Source organism: Mustelus asterias, chromosome 14 (assembly GCF_964213995.1).
Source record: "Mustelus asterias chromosome 14, sMusAst1.hap1.1, whole genome shotgun sequence".
Classification (NCBI taxonomy): domain Eukaryota; kingdom Metazoa; phylum Chordata; class Chondrichthyes; order Carcharhiniformes; family Triakidae; genus Mustelus; species Mustelus asterias.
This window is the reverse complement of record NC_135814.1, coordinates 11,962,249-11,987,390: the sequence shown is the minus strand read 5'-3', so window position 1 is coordinate 11,987,390 and position 25,142 is coordinate 11,962,249. Positions and strand designations below refer to the sequence as shown.

General features: G+C 45.3%; 1 protein-coding gene across 4 annotated transcripts in view; it reads left to right on the top strand.

Moving 5' to 3' along the window:
• LOC144503506 (glycophorin-C-like) overlaps positions 1-25,142 on the top strand; it is a 79,406-nt gene that overhangs the window by 40,136 nt on the left and 14,128 nt on the right. The gene's annotated exons all lie outside the window — the stretch shown is intronic.

Sequence of the window (25,142 nt, the reverse complement as noted above, 5' to 3'; positions counted from 1 at the left end):
CTTTCCAAGGAGAACAACCCCAGTTTCCCCAATCTCTCCTCATAACCAAGCCCCTCCATACCAGGCAACATCCTGGTAAACCTCCTCTGTACTCTCTCCAAAGCCTCCACGTCCTTCTGGTAGTGTGGCGACCAGAACTGGACGCAGTATTCCAAATGCGGCCGAACCAACGTTCTATACATCTGCAACATCAGACCCCAACTCTTATACTCTATGCCCCGTCCTATAAAGGCAAGCATGCCATATGCCTTCTTCACCACCTTCTCCACCTGTGACGTCACCTTCAAAGATCTGTGGACTTGCACACCCAGGTCCCTCTGCGTCTCTACACCCTTTATGGTTCTTCCATTTATCGTGTAGCTCCTCCCTACATTATTCCCACCAAAATGCATCACTTCGCATTTATCAGGATTGAACTCCATCTGCCATTTCCTTGCCCAAATTTCCAGCCTATCTATATCCTTCTGTAGCCTCTGACAATGTTCCTCACTATCTGCAAGTCCTGCCAGTTTTGTGTCGTCCGCAAACTTACTGATCACCCCAGTTACTCCTTCTTCCAGATCATTTATATAATCGAACCAGAGGTGGCAGGGTCCCACCTGGTTCAAGGCTCCTTCACCTTCAAACTGTCCTTGACAGAGGGCATTAATTTCACCACATATCTCAGCTCCCCGTATCCCCTCTACAATATTGGTCCCACCTCCTCTTCAGGGACATGAATATGGTGAGAGTAATTCCTACCAGCCATTATATCCAATGTGAAAGTGAATCAGAAAGGAGCAACCTTCACTGAGTACTTTTTTAAAAAACTCATTAATGAGACATGGCTGGCCAGCATTTATTGCCCATCCCTAGTTTCCTGAGGGCAATTGAGTCAACCGCATTGCTGTGACTCTGAAGTCACATGTAGGCCAGACCAGGTAAGGACGGTAGATTTCCTTCCCTAAAGGACATCAGTGAACCAGATGGGTTTTTCCAACAATCGGCAATGGTTTCATGGTCATTGGTGGATTCTTAATTCCAGATTTTTATTGAATTTAAATTCCCCCCATCTGCCGTAGCGGGATTCGAACCCAGGTCCCAAGAACATTAGCTGAGTTTCTGGATTAATGTCCAGCGATAATACCACCAGGCCATTGCCTCCCCTAAATATTGGCAGATAAACTCCAAACATTCTAAACTGTCCAATTTCCAGCATTTGGTTAGATGCTTCGAAACCTCAGCAAAACTTGCGGAAAAGTTTTTTTAAAAAATTATCTGAAAACAAGACCCATTTGTGAACAAATGGATGTACTGAGAAAGAAAGTTTTGCACATTTACTGGTAAACGTATCAAGGTTTAAATTCCTTGTCTCGCTTTAAAAATTCAAATTGAACTTACAAAACCTCTATGCAAAATGGGACCTATCTAATCTTGTCCTTCCCATTCTAGCACTTTGTCAAGTGGATCCAGTACTTTAACTGCAACTTTTCCTCATAACTTTCTGAATATATATTTTTCTTTAGAAAGAATTGGAACTCAATGCATAGTGACTGCCCTACACACAATAGCTAAGGATTCACGCAGAGGAACTGAAACATGACAAATATCGAAAGCAAAATCTATATAAACAGCAAATATCCCATGGTATTTTTAGAAGTGCCCTCTTAATATTTTCCTCGCATATACCATTAAGTGAGAGGTGAATATGGTTTTACTGAAGACCCTACCATGAAGTCAGGGGACATGATGGCCTAGTGGTATTATCGCCAGACTATTAATCCAGAAACTCAGCTAATGGTCTGGGGACCTGGGTTTGAATTCAATAAAAATAAAATCTGCAATTAAGAACCCACTGATGGCCATGAAACCATTGTCAATTGTTGGAAAAACCCATCTGATTCACTAATGTCCTCTTTAGGGAAGGAAATCTGCCGTCCTTACCTGGTCTAGCTGACATGTGACTCCAAAGACACAGCAATGTGGTTGACTCTCGACTGCCCACTGAAATGGCCTAGCAAGTTGTTCAGTTCAGGGCAACTGGAGATGGGTAATGAATGCTGGCCCAGCCAGTGACGCCCATGTCCCATGAATGAATTTTTAAAAAGTTGGTGGATGTGAAGTCATGCCTCTGTTTCCACACATGGCATCTTTCTCCACCTTTACTGAGCTACCAATTGGAGGCACTAAGTGGAGTTCTTTTCCATTGCGCGATGAGAGCAAGTTCCTGAGATTGATGTCGACTCTCAGCAGAATGTTTGTGTGACACCATGGCCAAGGCCTTCATTCAAGTGTTACACCTCACAGATATGGTACTGGAGGTGGGGACCTCATTGCCATACTGTCTCACCCTGTAGGCCCGTGTATAGCCTTTCTGTCATGCTGCAAACTGAGGCCCCTAAGCAGGAAACATGATAACTGTGCGGGCTTGCTTGTGGGCTCCTGAGGGGGAGGGGTGAGGGGGGGTACTATAAGCGCCCCCCTCCTCCCCACCTTGCAGCCAATCTCCATCATCTCCTCCACCCTGCATGCCACCCATCCAAGTATAATGCGCCTTTGGCTGGGATCCCCTGACGAGACTGGGCCTTGAGTGAGTATTATACTGGCAGCAGCCACCGGCTCCCAGTGGCGCTGTGGCTCAATAGAGCTGCTGACCTCAATGTCCAACAGGTTTATGACGCACTATCAATTTACGAGGACTCCAGCGAGTGAGTGAAAATAACAGGCTTTTAATCACAAAGAACTGGAACACACACTTGTAGCTAACCTGGCCCAGACTGAGGCAGGGGGGAGGAACCGTCACCTTTATACCTCGTTCAGGTGGAAAGGGAGGAGTCTCGGGTCAGGTGCAGCAGGGGTGTGTCCAGGCATACAACATGTAATTACAGTGGGTCACCACAGTTTATTTGGTAGCAAATGCCACTAGCTTTCAGAACAGGCAGTCCCTTGGGCGGCATGGTAGCACAGTGGTTAGCACTGCTGCTTCACAGCTCCAGGGATTTGGGTTCGATTCCCGGCTTGGGTCACTGTCTGTGTGGAGTTTGCACATTCTCCTCGTGTCTGCGTGGGTTTCCTCCGGGTGCTCCGGTTTCCTCCCACAGTCCAAAGATGTGCGGGTTAGGTTGATTGGCCATGCTAAAAATTGCCCCTTAGAGTTCTGAGATGCGTAGGTGAGAGGGATTAGTGGGTAAATATGTAGGGATATGGGGGTAGGGCCTGGGTGGGATTGTGGTCAGTGCAGACTCGATGGGCCGAATGGCCTCCTTCTGCACTGTAGGGTTTATCTATCTTATCTATCTTCGTCGGGTGGAGTGGAGAAATGCTCACAAACAGGGCGTACAGAGACACAAACTCAATTTACAGAATAATGATTGGAATGCAGTCTTTACAGATAATCGAGTCTTAAAGGTACAAACAATGTGAATGGAGGGAGCATTAAGCACAGGTTACAGAGATGCGTATTGTCTCCAGACAGGAAAGCCAGTGAGATTCTGCAAGTCCAGACAAGCTGTGGGGGTTACAGATAGTGTGACATGAACCCAAGATCCCGGTTGAGGCCATCCTCGTGTGTGGAACTTGGCTATCCGTTTCTGTCAGCGACTCTGCGCTGTCATGTGTCGTGAAGGCCGCCTTGGAGAAGGTGTAAGTGTTCTCCAAGGCGGCCTTCACGACACACGACAGCGCAGAGTCGCTGAGCAGAAACTGATAGCCAAGTTCCACACACGAGGATGGCCTCAACCGGGATCTTGGGTTCATGTCACACTATCTGTAACCCCCACAGCTTGTCTGGACTTGCAGAATCTCACTGGCTTTCCTGTCTGGAGACAATACGCATCTCTTTAACCTGTGCTTAATGCTCCCTCCATTCACATTGTTTGTACCTTTAAGACTCGATTATCTGTAAAGACTGCATTCCAATCATTATTCTGTAAATTGAGTTTGTGTCTCTGTATGCCCTGTTTGTGAGCATTTCTCCACTCCACCTGACGAAGGGACTGCCTGTTCTGAAAGCTAGTGGCATTTGCTACCAAATAAACCTGTTGGACTTTAACCTGGTGTTGTTAAACTTCTTACTGTGTTTACCCCAGTCCAACGCCAGCATCTCCACATCATGACCTCTGAATGTCCCAGGGATTTCGGCGGGCAGGACCTATACTCGGGTGGTTCCTTAATCTGGTCAGTGGCAGTCTTTGTCCTAGATTACTGTACAGGACCTTGGTGTGACCACATTTGGAATATTGTGTGCAGTTCTGGTCACCTCACTATAAGAAGGATGTGGAAGCGCTGGAAAGAGTGCAGAGGAGATTTACCAGGATGCTGCCTGGTTTGGAGGGTAGGTCTTATGAGGAAAGGTTGAGGGAGCTAGGGCTGTTCTCTCTGGAGCGGAGGAGGCTGAGGGGAGACTTAATAGAGGTTTATAAAATGATGAAGGGGATAGATAGAGTGAACGTTCAAAGACTATTTCCTCGAGTGGATGGAGCTATTACAAGGAGGCATAACTATAGGGTTCGTGGTGGGAGATACAGGAAGGATATCAGAGGTAGGTTCTTTACGCAGAGAGTGGTTGGGGTGTGGAATGGACTGCCTGCAGTGATAGTGGAGTCAGACACTTTAGGAACATTTAAGCAGTTATTGGATAGGCACATGGAGCACACCAGGATGATAGGGAGTGGGATAGCTTGATCTTGGTTTCAGATAAAGTTCGGCACAACATCGTGGGCCGAAGGGCCTGTTCTATGCTGTTCTGTTCTATGTTCTATGACATGCCCCTGTGGTATTTAATGTGTCGCAAGAATTCTCACTGGCTCCTCAGTGGTGAACAAGATCCCCCGTCTTTCATTAAATACCACCCAAGGGCTATAAATTAGTAACACATTGAACTATGCATTTTATTTTAAACTGCATGTTCAAAAATGAAGCCCAGACTTCAAAAATGTATGATGTTTGTAGGGATTTAGACAAGAGTTGACATGGACATAGAATCCCGACAGTGCAGAAGGAGGCCATTTGGCCCACCAAACACAATCCCACCCAGGCCCTATTCCCGTAACCCCACATATTTAACCTGCTAATCCCCTGACACTAGGGTACATTTAGCATGGCCAATCAACCTAACCCACACATCTTTGGACAGTGGGAGGAAACCGGAGCACCCGGAGGAAACCCACGCAGACACGGGGAGAACGTGCAAACTCCACACGGACAGTGATCCGAGGCTGGAATTGAACCCAGGTCCCTGGTGCTGAGGCAGCGTGCCGCCCCAAAAGTCGACTCCGGTGAACCCTCAACCTTTGAATGTCTCACCAAACAACGACTAGCAGTCCAACATGCATCCTTTGTGCCACAGAGTTAATTTTGGAACTCATTTGTGTATTCCACCAGAAAATGAATATTGTATGAATGTGTTCTCTCTCAGCTGCACAGTCGTGGATCAGTCCAGAAATTGCCCTGCAGCAAACGCACAAGATATTGTCCCTTTAAGATGCATGCATATGTAGCCACATGGCAACTTTAAAGGGACAGTGTAGTGTGATAAGCAGGCCATGCACAGTGAAGAGAAACTGGAGAGAAAATTTGACAATATGACCTTATTCATCTGGGATGGATGCCAGTGGGGGTGTTTGAGGGGGTGGGGAGGTGGGGGGAATGGATGATGTGACTTTCTGACATGACATCATGGAAGTAAAGGTTTGCCAGACGGCCCGCTGAAGTTAAATGTAGAATGTCATTTAGTCGGGGTTCAGCTCGCTCGATTTGGGGTGGCATACCAAACATGGTGAGTATGGGGGTGGGACAAATTGGACATTGGTTGGGGGGGGGTCAGCTGATTATAGGTCTGCTGCCTATAGGTAAGTTTTTTTTTAGGCAAGCTGGGGCGGCACGGTAGCACGCTGATTAGCACTGCTGCTTCACAGCTCCAGGGTCCTGGGTTCGATTCCCGGCTCGGGTCACTGTCTGTGTGGAGTTTGCACATTCTCCTCGTGTCTGCGTGGGTTTCCTCCGGGTGCTCCGGTTTCCTCCCACAGTCCAAAGATGTGCGGGTTAGGTTGATTGGCCAGGTTAAAAATTGCCCTTGGTGTCCTGAGATGCGTAGGTTAGCGGGATTAGCGGGTAAATATGTGGGGGTTGGGCCTGGGTGGGATTGTGGTCGGTGCAGACTCGATGGGCCGAATGGCCTCCTTCTGCACTGTAGGGTTTCTATGAAGTGTTCCTCTTGACCCACAAGCAGTGCAATAAAGACACTTTTCCTCCTGGCCCCTTTTACCTGTCAGAATTCCGAAGGCTGGAAATTCCAATCCCTGTATGTTGAAAAAAGAAGTGTTGTTCAACGAGAGGCAGGTGCCCAGCCAAAAAAAGATCCGAGTGAGGAAGGAGGACTCTAGATTCTTCTTTTCTCTCCATATGAAAAACGTATTGCTTATTGTGTGTCAGCTTTGTAAAACAAAGCAGCAACTCTACCTGCTGTGGGGAGCACAATACACCAAGCTGTCATAATCACGTCAAAGTATTTACTTTCAAAAGTGATGAAGTTGGAAATTTTCTGGAGGTGATCTGGCACAGGAGATTCGCAGAGCACTTGGCAACCTACCCATATGTCCTCACCAACAACAGCTAGGTTTTAATTGCCTTCAGGTTGTTGTTTATTGACAGCAGTTGGTCATGTGGGTCAGATCAGCCTCAAAACAACTCCACTTTGACAACACACTGTGTGTTATATGCACACTGTCATCAAACTGAATAATGACTGGCTGTAAACGGTACCACGAGTTCATGGAATCCCTAAAGTGTAGAAAGGGCTGTTCAGCCCATAGAGTCATAGAGGTTTACAGCATGGAAACAGGCCCTTTGGCTCAACTTGCCCATGCCCCTTTTTTAAAACCCCTAAGCTAATCCTAATTGCCCGCATTTGGCCCATATCCCTATATACCCATCATACCCATGTAACTATCTGAATGCTTTTTAAAAGACAAAATTGTACTACTACCTCTGGCAGCTTGTTCCAGACACTCACCACTCTGTGAAAAAATTGCCCTCTGGATGCTTTTGTATCTCTCCCCTCTCGCCTTAAACCTATGCCCTCTAGTTTTAGACTCCCCTACCTTTGGGAAAAGATATTGACTATCTACCTTGTCTATGCCCCTCATTATTTTATAGACCTCTATAAGGTCACCCCTCAGCCTCCTATGCTCCAGGAAAAAAAAGTCCCAATCTATCCAGTCGCTCCTTATAACTCAATCCATCAAGTCCCGGTAGCATCCTGGTAAATCTTTTCTGTATTCTTTCTAGTTTAACAATATCCTTTCTATAATAGGGTAACCATAATTGCACACAGTATTCCAAGTGTGGCCTTACCAATGTCTTGTACAACTTCAATAAGACATTCCAACTCCTGTATTCAATGTTCTGACCGATGAAACCAAACATGCCGAATGCTGCCTTCACCACCCTGTCCACTTGTGACTCCACTTTCAAGGAGCTATGAACATGTACCCCTCGATCTCTTTGTTCTGTAACTCTCCCCAATGCCCTACCATTAACTGAGTAAGTCCTGTCCTGGTTCAATCTACCAAAAATGCATCACCTCGCATTTGTCTAATTTAAACTCCATCTGCCATTTGTCAGCCCACTGGCCCAATTGATCAAGATCCCGTTGCAATTGGAGATAACTTTTTTTCACTGTCCACTATGTCACCAATCTTAGTATCATCTGCAAACTTACTAACCATGCCTCCTATATTCTCATCCAAATCATTAATATAAATGACAAATAACAGTGGACCCAGCACTGATCCCTGAGGCACACCGCTGGTCACAGGCCTCCAGTTTGAAAAACAACTCTCTACAACCACCCTCAGGCTTCTGTCAAGAAGCCAATTTTGTATTCATTTAGATACCTCACCCTGGATCCTGTGAGATTTAACCTTATGCAACAACCTACCATGCGGCACCTTGTCAAAGGCCTTGCTCAAGTCCATGTAGAGAACATCAACTGCACTGCCCTCATCTACCACCTTGGTTACCCCTTCAAAAAAAACTTTTTGGAGGGGTAACCAAGAAGGTAGATGAGGGCAGTGCAGTTGAACCAAGTCTTCAACTCTCTGACATCTTCCCATCCCACGTCCTATCCGTGTAACCCCAAACATTTACCCCACTAATCCCCCTAACCTGCACATCTTTGGACACTAAGAGGCAATACAGCATAGCCAATCCACCTAACCTGCACATTTATGGGAGCGAACTGATGCACCCTGAGGAAACCCATGCAGACATGGGGACAACATGCAAACTCCACACAGTCACCCAAGGCTTGAATTGAACCCAGGTTCCTGGCACTGTGAAGCAGCGCTGACCACTGTACCACCATGCTGTCCACCGTTCTTTGTGCTTGGGCTATTAATTTTCTTTTAAAATATTCTTGGTCTCTGGCTCTGAAGTCAACAAAATTTGAGATTGGAACCAAAACAGAATGATTTTCCTTTGGATAAGGTGTGGGTAGAAAGAGAAAAGGAAGAAATCGGTTCCCAAATCATGTGTGTAATTTAAGAACACAATCTCAGGAGCTATTTCTATGTGTGGGAGAATATACCACTGAAGGAGGCCACTCTGCCCATTGTGCCTGTGCTGCCTTGTTATAACAGTTGTACAATTAATCCCACTCCACCGCCCCACACCCCCTTCTGTCCCCATAGACATTCACATTACTCTTTGCAACTATATATCCAATATTCTTTCAAAATCACTGCTAAATCTTCCAACCATCCCTGCAGACGGTGTATTTCAGATCATCACTGACTGTTTTTTAAAGATTTTTCATTCCTTTCCTGGATTTATTTTCAATTGTCCTAAATCTCTGTTTAATAGGCTTTCTGCCAATGGAAACCTGCCTCTCTCCATCCACACTATCCGAAACCCTTCACAATTTTGAATGTCTCTTTTAAGCCTCCCCTTAACCCATTCTGCTGTACAGGCAACAGCAGAGATTTGCAGAAGGTGCTGGAAAAAGCCGGCAGGTCTGACAGTATCTGTGGAGTGAGAAACCGAGTTAACGTTTTGAGTCAAGTGAGACTCTTCTTCCAAATAAAAGAACGGAGTGGAGGGTACAGGTCAAAAGCACTGGCCTCATTAGTCTTCCCAATATGTGAAGATGCCAGCGTTGGACTGGGGTAGGCACAGTAAGAAGTCTCTCAACACCAGGTTAAAGTCCAACAGGTTTATTTGGTAGCACGAGCTCAGGTGAGTGACTCCCCTGATGAAGGAGCAGCGCTCTGGTGTGTGAGACTTCTTACTGTTCCCATTATGTAGTTGATGTAAATTACTGCCTGTGGTGAACCATTGTTGGTTACCACCAGGAGTGCTGAGCCATGGTTTGGCCAGCACTATGAGTCTGTAGATATGTTACTGTTGGGGTTAGGGTTGGGCTGTTCTACCTGTTAATATAGTCCTATGGTACACCCCAGTTGGCTCCGCCTTCCGGGAGAGGTATAAAGGTCACTGCTCTGCCTGGTGATCCTTTAGTCTGGGATTGTATATTGTATATAGTAGCTCCGTTATTGTTGGCAATAAAAGCCTTTATTTCCGGGGTACATCCAGCCTCCCGTGTGATTTATCGCGCATCACTGCCCATCCATGGGAGTTGGCTATTCGGCCTTTTGAGCCTATTCTGCCATTCAAACAGATGATGACTGATCATTTCCCTTTTGCGCCATTTTTCCCACCATTCCCCGTATCCCTTGTCCTTCGAACAGTAGAATTCTGACGGCTCATTGAAACTGCACCGACCCATGTTGAGTTAGGTGGATTGGCCATGCTAAATTGGTCTTTCATTTCCAAAGCAGTGCAGGTTAGGTGGATTAACCGTGGTAAATGTGTGGGTTTATGGGGATAGGGCGGAGGAGAGGTGGGCCTGGGTAAGATGCTCTTTCGGAGACTCGTTTGGTTGAATGGCCTCTTTCTGCACTGTAGGGATTTTCTTGTTCCGTGATGCTGGCTGAGAACTTTGGCTGTTCCATAATTTAGGCATCTGTTTTCCCCTCTTTTGTTGATGGGGTTACATGGAGAAAGGTATCATTTTAGCAAGGTAACAAAGCTCCTGACTAAAGGACAGTCTGGCATTGTCTTAATTAATTGAGCTTCACTCCTACGTCAGCATAGAATGTTTGCCCTGACTGGTATTATAAGTTTATTTCCATTCTGGATGCAACTAAAGGCTGGCTAATGGATTTCTTTTATCTTTCTGGGGTCCTGGCTTCCAGTGTTAGAAAATAGATAGAAAATGCTCGTTTGAGTTTACAGTGACTCAGATCTAACCACCCACTTCACTAAGCCCATCCCCACCCAATGTTTGGGGGCACACTCGCATTCCGATTTCCGGAGATGAACACCCTTTCAAGGGCAGTGAGTGACCGACACTTTGCTTATTTGAAATATAACTGATGCCATGGCAGTACCTGTATTGCTCGGGTCATGCCTCTGTCAACTTAATTTATGTGCAGCAGGAAAAGATGTCGCTCTTAGTGCAGCAGACCAGCATAATCCTACTGGCAGAGGGGCTAGCTGATCATGTGATTTTTGATTTGATTTATTATTGTCACATGTATTAACATACAGTGAAAAGTATTGTTTCTTGCGCGCTATACAGACAAAGCATACCGTTCATAGAGAAGGAAACGAGAGAGTGCAGAATGTAGTGTTACAGTCATAGCTAGGGTGTAGAGAAAGATCAACTTAATGCAAGGTAGGTCCATTCAAAAGTCTGACAGCAGTAGGGAAGAAGCTGTTCTTGAGTTGGTTGGTACGTGACCTCAGGCTTTTGTATCTTTTTCCCGACAAAAGAAAGAATGTCCAGGGTGCGTGGGGTCCTTAATTATGCTGGCTGCTTTGCCGAGGTAGCGAGAAGTGTAGACAGAGATGGGAGGCTGGTTTGAGTGATGGATTGGGCTACATTCATGCTATGTAAGTTGGACCCTTAGTTCCATTCAGGCTGTACTTCATACAGAACACAGCTAGATTGCTATAGTTTGGGTTGCTAATCCTCCCACCCCCCAGAATTGCCCTAGAGATTCCAAGAATGGAAGATTAATCATCTGGAAACTGCTACAAGCAAAGCCTGGTGCTTTAGAATCCCCTCAGTGCAGAAGGAGGCCGTTCGGTGCATCTGTATCGTCTCGTCAACAGAGCATCTTACCCAAGCCCTACCCCCATCACTCCACCTATTTACCCCACTAATCACCCCAGCCCCACATCTTGGGGATTTAAGGGGAAATTTAGGATGGCCAATCCACCTAACCTGTTTGGGGCAGCACAGTGGCACAGTGGTTAGCACTGCTGCCTCACAGCGCCAGGGACCCAGGTTCAATTCCAGCCTCGGGTGACTGTCTGTCTGTGTGGAGTTTGCACGTTCTCCCCATGTCTGCATGGGTTTCCTCCAGGTGCTCCGGTTTCCTCCCATACTCCAAAGATATGTGGGTTAGGTTGATTGGCCATGGAAAATTGTCCCTTATTGTCAGGCGGACTAGCAGAGAAGATATTTGGGGTTACGGGGGTAGGGTCTGGGTGGGATTGTGGTCAGTGCAGACTCAATGGGCCAAAAGACCTCTTTCTGCACCTATAGGGATTCTATGATCTCTGGACTGTGGGAGGAAGCCGGAGCACCTGGAGGAAACCCTGTAGACATGGGGAGAACGTGCAAACTCGACACAGACAGTGACCCAAGGCTAGAATCGAACCCGGGTTCCTGACACCGCGAGGCAGCAGTGGTAACCACTGCGCAACCCTTCCTTAATTTCCCTTGAGCAACTCTGTGTGAATTTGTTATTGAAAGTGGGGTGAAAGGGAGCCTGCTGGATAATGTGCAGCCATTGGAGGGTGAGCGGTCATGTGATGAGCCTTCAGGAAGGTATCCAACTACAGTTGGCAACACTGACCTTAACAAACGTGCTGAGGAAATAGATGCCTTCATGATTTGATACTGGGGAGGTACACACAACTGAGTGGTGACTGCTGAATTATAAATCTGTCCTAATAAAGTGGTCTTCAATTATTCTGGAGTGTTTAAGCAGTGACTATACTTAACCCTCCAGCACATGCAGTCTCGTAAAGGTCGAGGGGTTGGAGTGGAACACGTTGTGAAAGGTACACCTTGTGCTTCTATCAAGTCAAGCTCCACAAATCTAGTTATAGAATCATAGCTTCCTACAGTGCAGAAGGAGGCCATTCAGCCTATCGAGCTTACACTGACCACAATCCCATCCAAATCCTATCCCCATAACCCCCATGCATTTAACCTAGCTAGTCCCCCTGACATGAAGGGGCAATCTAGCATGGCCAATCCACCTAACCCGCACATCTTTGGACTGTGGGAGGAAACCGGAGCACCCGAAGGAAACCCATGCAGACATGGGGAGAATGTTCAAACTCCACACACAGTCACCCAAATCCAGGCCCCTGGCGCAGCGAGGCTGCAGTAATAACCACTGTGATGTTTAACATTGAGTAACTGTTTTGTCTTCCTTTTCCTCATCCATCCTATCTTAAGGGATCAAGTTTGTGATCTTAGGCTGTGCTCCAGAGCATGTGTGTTTTCAGCCTTTGTGACATGGGCGGGTATATGAGCTAATAACATCTGTGGTGTATCTCCTTTAATATGACTGGGATAACATAAATGGGTAGCAGATCTTTGGTTATTTCTTTTCAAGCAAAGGGTCATTCTCAGCAAAAAAAAACACACCTACATCCAGCATTTTACAGACACCAACTATACAGTCAACGGTGATATCTGGCAACATTATATCTGGTCCCTCAGGGACCAAATGTCCAGAACCAAACTTGTGTACATTTTCATTCATCGCAGTAACAGTAATTGGGCAAAAGATTTTCTATTTACACTATCATGAAAACAGGTCAAGGCGGTACATAATCCAACAACTAGACCTTTGGTTATGCTGTGGAAAGACAAATTGCTTGTGCTCTATCATACTAATGTCAATTGGGACGAGCAATAAAAAAGAGGTTCAGATGGTTTCAGTTTTTTCTCGATGTGCAAGTGATTGATAATGTCTTTATTGGTTTTGACAGAAACAAAACTAGATATTGAATATTTTACACAGAGAATGTTTGAGCAGCTTGGGACTTCCATCTGTCAGACCACAGTTTATCAGCTATCTCCCTCCTCTTGGGTCAGTATCATTTATGCAGGCAGCCAGCCAAGATGACAGGGTTATTTTTCATCACTATGTATGGAAAATCAAACAAGTGATGATCCCTTGCTGATGCTTTCATAAAATTGTTGTTTTGTTGATCAGGTGGCTGCCAAAAAAGGTTTTCAAATGGAACCCTACAAAGGTTACTATGCAGAAAGAGGCCATTCAGCCTGTTTCTGGGTTAGCTGTCTTCCAGAACATACAAACATAGCCTGCTCCGCCTCTCAGTAAGATATTGGCTGATCCTAATTGTAACCTCAGCTCCACATTCCTGCCTACCCCTGATATTACACCACCGCCCTTCCCACCCCAACTCTTGTGTATCGAGAATCTACCGACCTCTGCCTTTAAATACTCATAGAAACCGTACAGTGCACAAGGAGGCCATTCAGCCCATCGAGTCTGCACCGACAACAATCCCACCGTGGTCTTCTCCCCGTAACCTCACACATTTTACCCCACTAATCCCTCTAACCTATGCATCCCGGGACACTAAGGGGCAATTTAGCATGGCCAATGCACCAAACCCGCACACCTTTGAACTGTGGGAGGAAACTGGAGGACCTGGAGGAAACCCACGCAGACACGGGGAGAACATTCAAACTCCACACAGTGACCCAAGCCAGGAATTGAGCCTATGTCCCTGGAGCTGTGAGGCAGCAATGGTAACCACTGTGTCACCATGCCACCCATTCAAAGACTATTTTTCCTGTTCCAAAGACTCATGGCCGTCTGAGAGGAAAACAAATTCTCCTCCTCCTCTGTCGTTGGTGGGCTTTCTTAACCATGCCGATGCAATAGTTAAGAAAGCCCACCAAAGCCTCTACTTTCTCAGAAGACTAAGGAAGTTTGGCTCGTCTGTGACAACTCTCTCCAACTTTTACAGATGCATTATAGGAAGCATTCTTTCTGGTTGTATCACAGCTTGGTATGGCTCCTGCTCTGTCCAAGACCACAAGAAACTACAAAGGCTCGTGAACGAAGCCAGTCCATCAGTCAAATTAGCCTCCCATCCATTGACTCTATCTACATTTCCTGCTGCCTCAGAAAAGCAGCCAGCATAATTAAGGACCCCACACACCCTGGACATTCTCTCTTCCACCTTCTTCTGTCAGGAAAAGGATACAAAATCTGAGGACACTTACCAACTGACTCGAGAACAGCTTCTTCCCTGCGGCCATTGGACTGTTGAATGGACCTACCTCGCACTGAGTTGATCTTTCTCCACACCCGAGCTATGACTGAAACACTACATTCTGCACTCTCTCCTTTCTTTTGCTATGAATGGTATGCTTTGTCTGTATAGTGCGCAAGAAACAATACTTTTCACTGTATACTAATACATGTGACAATAATAAATCAAATCTTAAATGGCTGACCCCTTGTACCTTGAGCAGCGACTCCTAGTTCTCAATTTTCCCACAAGAGGAAATATCCTCTCCACAGCCACCCTTTCAAGATCCCTCAGGATCAAAGATGTTTCAATTGAGTCGCCTCTTGCTCTTCTAAACTCAGCAGACACAAGCCTAGCCTCTCCAACCTTTCTCTTAACACTGGCCCGTTCCAGGTATTAGGCTGGTAAACCTCTGAACTTCTTCCAACACATTTCAATCTCGCCTTAAATAAGGTGACCACTACTGTAGACAATACTCCAAATGTGGTCCCACAAGTGCCCTATACAACTGAAGCATAACCTCCCAACTTTTGTATTCCATTCCTTTTGCAATAAATAAGAACATTCTATTAGCTTTCCTAATTACGTGCTGTATCTGTATACCAGCCACCTTTGATTCATGCACTAGGACACCCAGATCCATCTGAATCTTGGAGCTGTGAAATCTCTTTACCATTTAATCATATGCTTTTTTATTCTTCCCACTAAATGAACAATTTCACATTTTCCCACATTATACTACATTTGCCAGATCTTTGCCACTCGCCCTACCTATGTATCCCTCTGTAGCCTCCTTTTGTCCTCTTCGCAACTTACTTTCTGACCTGTGTCATGAACAAACTTAACAATTATACCTTTGGTCCCTTCACCCAAATAATTAATATAAATTGCCAAAGGTTAAGGCTCCAGCACTGATCCCTGTGCCATATAACTTGTTATATCTTGCCAACCAGAAAAGACTCATTTATGCCCACTCTGTTACCCCTGCTACACCATGAGCTTTTATTTTCCACAATAATCTTTGATGTGGCACCTTATCAAATGCTTACTGGAGATCTAAATGCAGTGCATCCATTAGTTTTTATCCACAGCATGTTACTACTTCAAGGAACTCCAAAAAATTGGTTAAACATTAGTTGCCTTTCACAAAACCATGTTGACTCTGCCTGATTACCTTGAATTTTGTAACCTTAATTTTCCAAGTGCCCTGCCATAATGTCTTTAATAATAGCTTCTAACATTTTCCCTAAGCTAACTGACCTGTCGTCTCCTGCTTTCTGCCTCCCTCCCCTTTTTTGAATAAAGAAGTGACATTTGCTAATTTCCAGTCTAATTGAACCTTCCCCAAATCTAGGGAATTTTGGGAAATTAAAACCAATGCAGCAACTATTTATCTAGCCCCCTCTTTCAAGATTCTAGTTGAAGTCCTTTAGGACCCGTGGACTTGAGTGGCTGTAGCTCCAACAATTTGCTCAGCAGCAATTTTCTAGTCATTTTTAATTTTTGAGTTCCTCCCTGCCTCCCATTTCCTGATTTTTACAGCTATTTCTGGGGCGTTACTTGTATCCTCTATAATGAACGTCGATTGAAAATACCTGTTCAATTCATCCGTCATCTTATCATTTTCTATTAATTTCCCAGACTCAGTTTTTATAATCTGGTAACACTCACTTCAACTATTTTCTTTCAAAATAACTATAGAAACACTCGCTATCTGTTTTATAAGGTAACTTTCTCTTATACTCTAACTTTCCCCCTCTGGACAGAATATAAATAAAATCAAAGAATGACTAAAAGATGAATACAATCTTCTGACCAACCATCCATGCTTGTGCAATGATATGCCTTTTCTTTTAAGTTTGATACTATCCTCATTTATTATTCATTTATTGCATGTGGGTGTTGCTGACTGGGCCAGCATTGATTGCCCATCCCTAGCTGCCCTTGAGAAGGTCTAGGTGACCTACCTTCAACTATTAATGGTAAATCGTTCCCTTTTTGAATTTTCCTTTCTTCATTGTAATGTATCTATTCTGTGTATTTTGAAATATCCCCTTAAATGTCTACCACTGCATCTCTCCTGACCCATCCTATTTACAGGTCATGCTGCATCTGTACTGAACCTTGGCATGGCTTCATTTGGAATTCGGCCTTTTGGCTAAGATCAAGTGTAGTATGGATCTGCTGCACTTGGTTGAGGTCATTAGGTTACACTGAAGCTTCATATGTTTCATATGAAGCAATTTTTAAAAGCGGCATCTCGGCCTTTTGGCTAAGATGCAAATGAGCTCAAGTCTTGGAGGAGGAACCTCCCCCTTCTCCAATCAGCTTGGCTCATGTAGATCAGGCCCAGGACAGGGTGGTTTGGTCGCTTGCCCTGTCTTGTCAGCCTGGATCTGAAATGTCTCAACTTGTTGAGACTCTGAATTGGATTTGATTTGATTGAATTGGAAAAGTATTTTTTTTTTTAAATTATGTACAATTCTGGTCACCACACAAAACCAGAAGGACGGAGATGCTTTGGAGAGGATACAGAAGAGGTTTACCAGGATGTTGCCTGGTCTGGAGGGTATTAGCTATGAGGAGAGGTTGGATAAACTCGGTTTGTTCTCACTGGAACGACAGAAGTTGAGGGGCGAATTGATAGAGGTTTACAAGATTGAGTGGCATGGACAGAGTGGATAGTCAGATGCTCTTTCCTCGGGTAGAAAAATCAAATACTAGGGGACATAGGTTTCGGGTGCATGGGGAAAAGTTTAGAGGAGATGTGCGAGGCAAGTTTTTTTTTTACACACGAGGGTGGTGAATGTCTGGAACCTGCAGTCCAGGGAGGTGGTGGGAGCAGGTACGATAGCAGCATTTAAGGGGCATCTAGATGAATGCATGAATAGGATGGGAATGGAAGGATATGGACTCCGTAAGTGCATACGGTTTTAGTTTAGACCGGCATTATGATTGGCACAGGCTTGGAGGGCTGAAAGGTGTGTTCCTGTGCTGTACTGTTCTTTGTTCTTTAACCTAATTTACTAGTTGGCTAGCTCTGATTTCATGCCCTCATAATTACCCTTATTTAAGTTTAAAATGTTAGTCTTGGGCCCTTTCCTCCCTCCCTTAAACTGAATGTAAAATTTAATCATTATGATCAATGCTACCTAGGGGTACCTCCACAATGAGGTTATCAATGAATCCTATCTCATTGCACACTACCAGGTTTGGTATAGCCTGTTCTCTGGTTGGCTCTACAATGTCCTGTTCTAAGAAACCATTCTGAACACATTCTATAAACCCTTATTGAAGCTAGCTTTTCCCATCTGAGTTTTCCAGTCAGTTTAACTAGTCCCATTCCCCCATCCCTCCTCATAATTCAGCCAATGTTCTCTATTTATACATAGAACATAGAACAGTACAGCACAGAACAGGCCCTTCGGCCCACGATGTTGTGCCAAGCTTTATCTGAAACCAAGATCAAGCTATCCCACTCCCTATCATCCTGGTGTGCTCCATGTGCCTATCCAATAACCGCTTAAATGTTCCTAAAGTGTCTGACTCCACTATCACTGCAGGCAGTCCATTCCACACCCCAACCACTCTCTGCGTAAAGAACCTACCTCTGATATCCTTCCTATATCTCCCACCATGAACCCTATAGTTATGCCCCCTTGTAATAGCTCCATCCACCCGAGGAAATAGTCTTTGAACGTTCACTCTATCTATCCCCTTCATCATTTTATAAACCTCTATTCAGTCTCCCCTCAACCTCCTCCGCTCCAGAGAGAACAGTCCTAGCTCCCTCAACCTTTCCTCATAAGACCTACCCTCCAAACCAGGCAGCATCCTGGTAAATCTCCTCTGCACTCTTTCCAGCGCTTCCACATCCTTCTTATAGTGAGGTGACCAGAACTGCACACAATATTCCAAATGTGGTCTCACCAAGGTCCTGTACAGTTGCAGCATAATCCCACGGCTCTTAAACTCCAACCCCCTGTTAATAAAAGCTAACACACTATGTGCCTTCTTCACAGCTCTATCCACTTGAGTGGCAACCTTCAGAGATCTGTGGATATGGACCCCAAGATCTCTCTGTTCCTCCACAGTCTTCAGAACCCTACCTTTGACCCTGTAATCCACATTTAAATTAGTCCTACCAAAATGAATCACCTCACATTTATCAGGGTTAAACTCCATTTGCCATTTTTCAGCCCAGCTTTGCATCCTATCTATGTCTCTTTGCAGCCTACAACAGCCCTCCACCTCATCCACTACTCCACCAATCTTGGTGTCATCAGCAAATTTACTGATCCACCCTTCAGCCCCCTCCTCTAAGTCATTAATAAAAATCACAAAGAGCAGAGGACCAAGCACTGATCCCTGCGGCACTCCGCTAGCAACCTGCCTCCAGTCCGAAAATGTTCCATCCACCACCACCCTCTGTCTTCGATCAGATAGCCAGTTACCTATCCAATCGGCCAACTTTCCCTCTATCCCACACCTCCTTACTTTCATCATAAGTCGACCATGGGGGACCTTATCAAACACCTTACTAAAATCCATGTATATAACATCAACTGCCCTACCTTTATCAACACACTTAGTTACCTCCTCAAAAAATTCAATCAAATTTGTGAGGCATGACTTGCCCTTCACGAATCAGTGCTGACTATCCCGGATTAATCCGCATCTTTCTAAATGGTCGTAAATCCCATCCCTAAGGACATTCCTTATCCAATTCCTTTTTGCTTGGGCATTTCTTTCTGCTGTGAAGTGGTTGTGGCTGCTATTCCTTGTAGCCCTCTCCCTCTCTTCCCCCTGTGGTCAATAACATCCCCTTGGTGACCTTACTCTTCCTAATCAGTTAGCTGGGATTATTAATGTGCTTAGAACTGAAGGAAGGGGCTTTCAAAATGTCATGAGTCCAATTATGTCAGCGTATTCTGCAAATGCATAAGTGGAAAAAATACTGAGTGGACAAAAGTATTCATTAGAGCCCTAATAATCCACTAGGCTGATTCACCATACAGTGTACATTGGCCTGTACACAAAGCAGCAATCTATCACTGATCAAATCATAAATCACAGAAGGAGGCCATTCAGCCTATCTCACCTATACTGGCTTTTTGAGAGAACTATCCAATTGGTCCCACCGCCTCCTATAATTTTCCTTTTTGAACTATTATATTTAATCCACTTTTGAAAGTTACTATTAAAGCTGTTGGCAGCATCCTTCTAAGTATTGCATTCCAGGCCATAGCGTGCTGTAGCTACAAGAGCAGATCAGAGGCTAGGAATTCTGAGTAACTCGCCTCCTGACTTCCTAAAGCCCATCCATCATTGAGAAGACACAAGTTCGGAGTGTGATGGAGTACCCTCCACTTGCCTGGATGAGTGCAGCTCCAACAACACACTCGAGAAACTCAGGACAAAACAACCTGACTGGCTGACACCCAACCACTGCCTTGTCTGTTTGTTAGGAATGGAAGAAAAAACCATGTTCTGTTTCAGAGTGAACTGAGATCAGGTGATGCTCATTGAAGATTGTGTACTTGAGAGCTGGGTTTTCCCCAGTTGGGTGTGGATAGAGGGGAAAGTGGAAACTGGTGTTTTGTACTGAACTATAATATCAGAATAAATAGGCTAGGAATACTGCAGCAAGTAACTCACCACTTGACACCCCAAAGCCAGTCCACTTGCCTTTATAGGACAGGGCATAGAGTATAAAAGTTGGGGTCTGATGTTGCAGATGTATAGAACGTTGGTTCGGCCGCATTTGGAGTACTGCGTCCAGTTCTGGTCGCCACACTACCAGAAGGACGTGGAGGCTTTGGAGAGAGTACAGAGGAGGTTTACCAGGATGTTGCCTGGTATGGAGGGGCTTGGTTATGAGGAGAGATTGGGGAAACTGGGGTTGTTCTCCTTGGAAAGACGGAGGATGAGGGGAGACTTAATAGAGGTGTATAAAATTATGAAAGGCATGGATAGGGTGAACGGTGGGAAGCTTTTCCCCGGGTCGGTGGTGACGTTCACGAGGGGTCATAGGTTCAAGGTGAAGGGGGGGAGGTTTAACACAGATATCAGAAGGACATATTTCACACAGAGGGTCGTGGGGGCCTGGAATGTGTTGCCGGGCAAGGTGGTGGAGGCGGACACACTGGGAACGTTTAAGACTTATCTAGACAGCTATATGAACGGAGTGGGAATGGAGGGATACAAAAGAGTGGTCTAGTTTGGACCAGGGAGCGGCGCGGGCTAATTGTTCCTTGTTTCTCGTTTCAAGGCTTCATTCTATGATCATCTTGCTGGTGCCAGTACAGAGCGAGACTGCGGATAGTTGGGAACCTGTCTCGGGGGCAGGGAATTCATATGGTGTTCGTGGAAGTGGAAATGACTAGGGTTGGGAAGCATTTTCCGATCAGGGCCATTGTGATCTCCTGGACTCGTTTCGATCGCCTCAGGGGGTTGGAGAGGAATTTCCCAGATTTTTTTTTCCCCATTTGGCCCTGGGGTTTTTCACTCTGGGTTTTCGCCTCTCCCTGGAGATCACATGGTCTGGAATGGGGGGGTGGGGGTGAGTTAATAGATTGTAATGAACAAAGCATCGTAGCTGTGAGGGACAGCTCGGTGGATAGGATATTGGTATGTAGATAGGCTGGAAAATTGGGCGGGGATCCTGGATTCAGGATTCAATCCTGGACCGGGGAGTGGCGCGGGCTTGGAGGGCCGAAGGGCCTGTTCCTGTGCTGTATTGTTCTTTGTTCTTTGTTCACTATCTACAAGGCACAAGTCAGGAGTGTGATGGAATATTCCCCACTTGCCTGGATGGGTACAGCTCCAACAACACTCTAACTTGACACCATCCAGGACAAAGCAGCCCATTTAATTGGCATCACATCCACTCCCTCCATCACTGATGCTCAATACTCAGCTGCTACTATCTACAAGATACACTGCAGAAATTCACCTTAGACAGCACCTTCCCAACACACGGCCACTTCCATCTCGAAGGACAAGGGCAGCGGATACATGGGAACACCACCACCTGCAAATTCCCCTCCAAGCCTCTCTCCATCCTGACTCGGAAATATATCGCCATTCTTTCGCAGTCACTAGCTCAGAATCCTGGAATTCCCTCCCTAACAGCATTATGGGTCAACCCACAGCATGTGGACCGCAACGCTTCAAGAGGCAGCTCACCACTACCTTCTCCAGGGCAACTAGGGATGGGCAATAAATGCTGGCCAGCCAGTGACACCCATGTCCCACGATTGAATAAAATGTAGTTGCGAATCATAATGTCACCCGCTGCCTAATTTGGTAAATGGATATCCTTCTGTTTAAGACCTTGATCACTTATTCCCTCTGTCAGCGGTGAACAGTGGCAGTAATGTGCGCCATCTACAAGGTGCAATGCAATGACTCACCAAGGCACCACCTCTATTTGCCTCGTTATTTTTTTTCTTTCCGTGCCTGATCCTGTGTTAAATTTGCCTACAGTAATTAATTCATGCTCCCTCTCGGCACATCCAAGATGCTGGGTGGGATGGCAATCAAACAGGTTGGCTTTGTCCTTTTGTTCAAGGTTCCAGAAGCACTGTTATTAGCTTGCACAACCAGCCGAAAAAACAGTTAAAAGTCTAAAATCTGGACAAACAAGTCTAAATCTGAGATGACCCAATCCAGTGAAATTTGAGTCAGGGAGTATTGTAAGTCCAGCTAGCACTGTGATAAATTAGCTATTCAAATACTTCCTTTTCACAGTGTGAACAATAATAGTCTGAGCGCAATGCGTTAGACACTACGCACTGATCTAGAACAACCTCGGTCATTTTCCCACTGTTTCTTCCTGTTAGAGATTGAGAGAGGCCGATTCGGAGCAAGAGGCCCCCCTTTTTACTGCCCCTCGCCCAACTTTCCATATTATCTTCCAGAACATTTGTTCAGTGGGTGTGGCCATTTGTGCATGTGCATTCAATTAACATTTCCAACTTATTAGATAGTGCTCTCTGTTGTCCATATAAATGACTAGGAGTGTTTTTTATTGGCAGTCAAACCCATTGTTGTCTACATTTACCAAACTGCTAGCCAAAAATAATACTCCCTGAACTGCGTTTTCTGAACTCTTGTACTTTTGTGCTTTTATCCCATTCATGTCCTTTTCCAAAGATTTTTTTTAAAAAAATATCCTCTCCCTTCTTGGCTAAAGGCTGGGGAAAATTTACTGATCAGCATTTGTACTACGGGAAGTATCTGCAATGTGGGCTATCTCTGGGAGTGGATACACGAAGCACCACAGGGGGACCTGAGCACTTCCTCAGTAAGGGTAGAGTCTCCTCACAACATTCCTTTCCTGAAGGCACTGATCCTTTGTCAAAATGTTTTACAACTGCCGAGAATCCAGCCAGGTGACCGTTTAAAAGAACAGAAGTGATCTGCGTGTAGACTGTGCTTATCACGATCTTGCGTCTCCCAGATGATACAAAGATATGTAGAGGGACAGATAGTATTGAATGAAGCAGGGGGGCTGCAGAAGGACTTGGACAGGTTAGGAGAGTGGGCAAAGAAATAGCAGATGGAATACAATGTGGATATGCACTTTGGACGGAGGAATGGAGGCATAGACTTTTCTAAATGGGGAAATGTTTAGGAAATCAGAAGCAGAAAAGGACTTGGGAGTCCTTGTTCCAGATTCTCTTAAGGTTAACATGCAGGTTCAGTCGGCAGTTAGGCAGGCAAATGCAATGTTAGCATTCATGTCGAGAGGGCTAGAATGCAAGAGCAGGGATGTACTTCTGAGGCTGTATAAGGCTCTGGTCAGACCCCATTTGGAGTATTGTGAGCAGCTTTGGGCCCCATATCTAAGGAAGGATGTGCTAGCCTTGGAAAGGGTCCAGAGGAGGTTCACAATGATTCCTGGAATGAAGAGCTTGTCGTATGAGGAACAGTTGAGGACCCTGGGTCTGTACTCGTTGGAGTTTGGAAGGATGAGGGGGAGATTTTATTGAAACTTACAGGGTACTGCGAGGCCTGGATAGAGTGGATGTGGAGAGGATGTTTCGACTAGTAGGAAAAACTGGAACCAGACAGCATAACCTCAGACTAAAAGAATGATCCTTTAAAACAGATGAGGAGGAATTTCTTCAGCTCGAGAGTGGTGCATCTGTGGAACTCTTTGCTGCAGAAGGCTGTGGAGGCCAGGTCATTGAGTGTCTTTAAGACACAGATGGACAGGTTCGTGATTTAATAAGGGGATCAGGGGTTATGAGGAAAAGGCAGGAGAATGGGGATGAGAAAAATATCAGCCATGATTGAATGGTGGAGCAGACTCAATGGGCCGAGTGGCCTAATTCTGCTCCTATGTCTTATGGTCTTAAAATGTCTGGCAGACACTCAAACATTTGTGAAGTTTAACCATTATTATACTGTATGAAATATGTTCCCATCAATTGTTTTAATTGTCTATGAGTAGCGTTGGAAAGGGTAACATCTACTCCCATCCCTAATTGCCTTTTCAGATATAGCAGTGAGCCACGCAGCCTTGAACTGCTGCAGTCCATATGCTGCAGGTACACCACTGTTGGGGGTAGAGCCCAATAAGTTGACCCAGGGCGGAAGAGTCAATTTCTAGCGGGCGCAGGTTTAAGGTGCGAGGGGCAAGGTTTAAAGGAGATGTACGAGGCTGAGTTTTTTTACAGAGGGTGGTGTAGTGGAAGTAGTGGAAGCAGATACAATAGTGACTTTTAAGGGGGCTCTTGACAAATACATGAATAGAGGGATATGGTGCCCGGAAGAGTAGGATTTTAGTTCAGTCAGGCAGCATGATCAGTGCTCACTTGGAGGGCCGAAGGGCCTGTTCCTGTGCTGTAATTTTCTTTGTTCTTTGTTCAGTGATGTATTTCTAAGTCATTGCCCATTGCCCTTGTTCTCCTAGCTAGTTGAATTCACAAGTATTGAAGCTTCTGTCAAAGGAGGCTTGCCAAATTGCAGCAGAGCATCTTGTAGCGCTAGTGATGTCTGCACATTGTAAATGAATTTAAAATGCATCAGATTCTGCTATGCGATCCACCCCTCCCTCCCCTGATCCCTTGTGCACATTTAAAGAAACTGACTTCTGTGGAAACCATGCATTAGCTGCGAGAGACGGGAGTCAAATTCACTTCAAATAATGCATGAAAATCCTGTTCGGTTATGAATATTTCTGATTGGCTCTTGCCCTGTTGTATCTTGGTATAGGCTATTGTGCCTTTATTTTATTCCATTTCCAGCCTGTATGTAAATAACTCGTGCTTTGTTATGATAGTATGAATATAGGTACTTCTCTGAGTAATGTATTGTCTGAGGAATTCTGCAAAATCCATCCCTGCTGGAGACTACTGTGCTTTGTGTGTTTGTCTCGAAATTATTAGATTTTGCAATAGACATGGAGTATGAAAGCAGGCACGGATGACAGGAAACACCAAACAAAGGATATACCGAAGCCTCATTTTAAAAAAAAAATCATTGTGTGTCTGAATTCCTAAATCTCTCCTTTTCTTTTCCAACCCTATAAAGTTTTATCATTTAATGTATATTTCCTCTCCACCAAAACTTTCTTACGAAAGCAAAATACCGCAGGTGCTGGAAACTCATTAGGAAGGCCCTGACGTCTTTCATAGAATCCCTACAGTACAGAAGGAGGCCATTGGGCCCATCGAGTCTGTACCGACCACAGTCCCACCCAGGCTCTATTCCCGCAACCCCACGCATTTCCCTAGCTCATCCTCCTGACACTCGGGTCAATTTATCACGGCAAATCAATC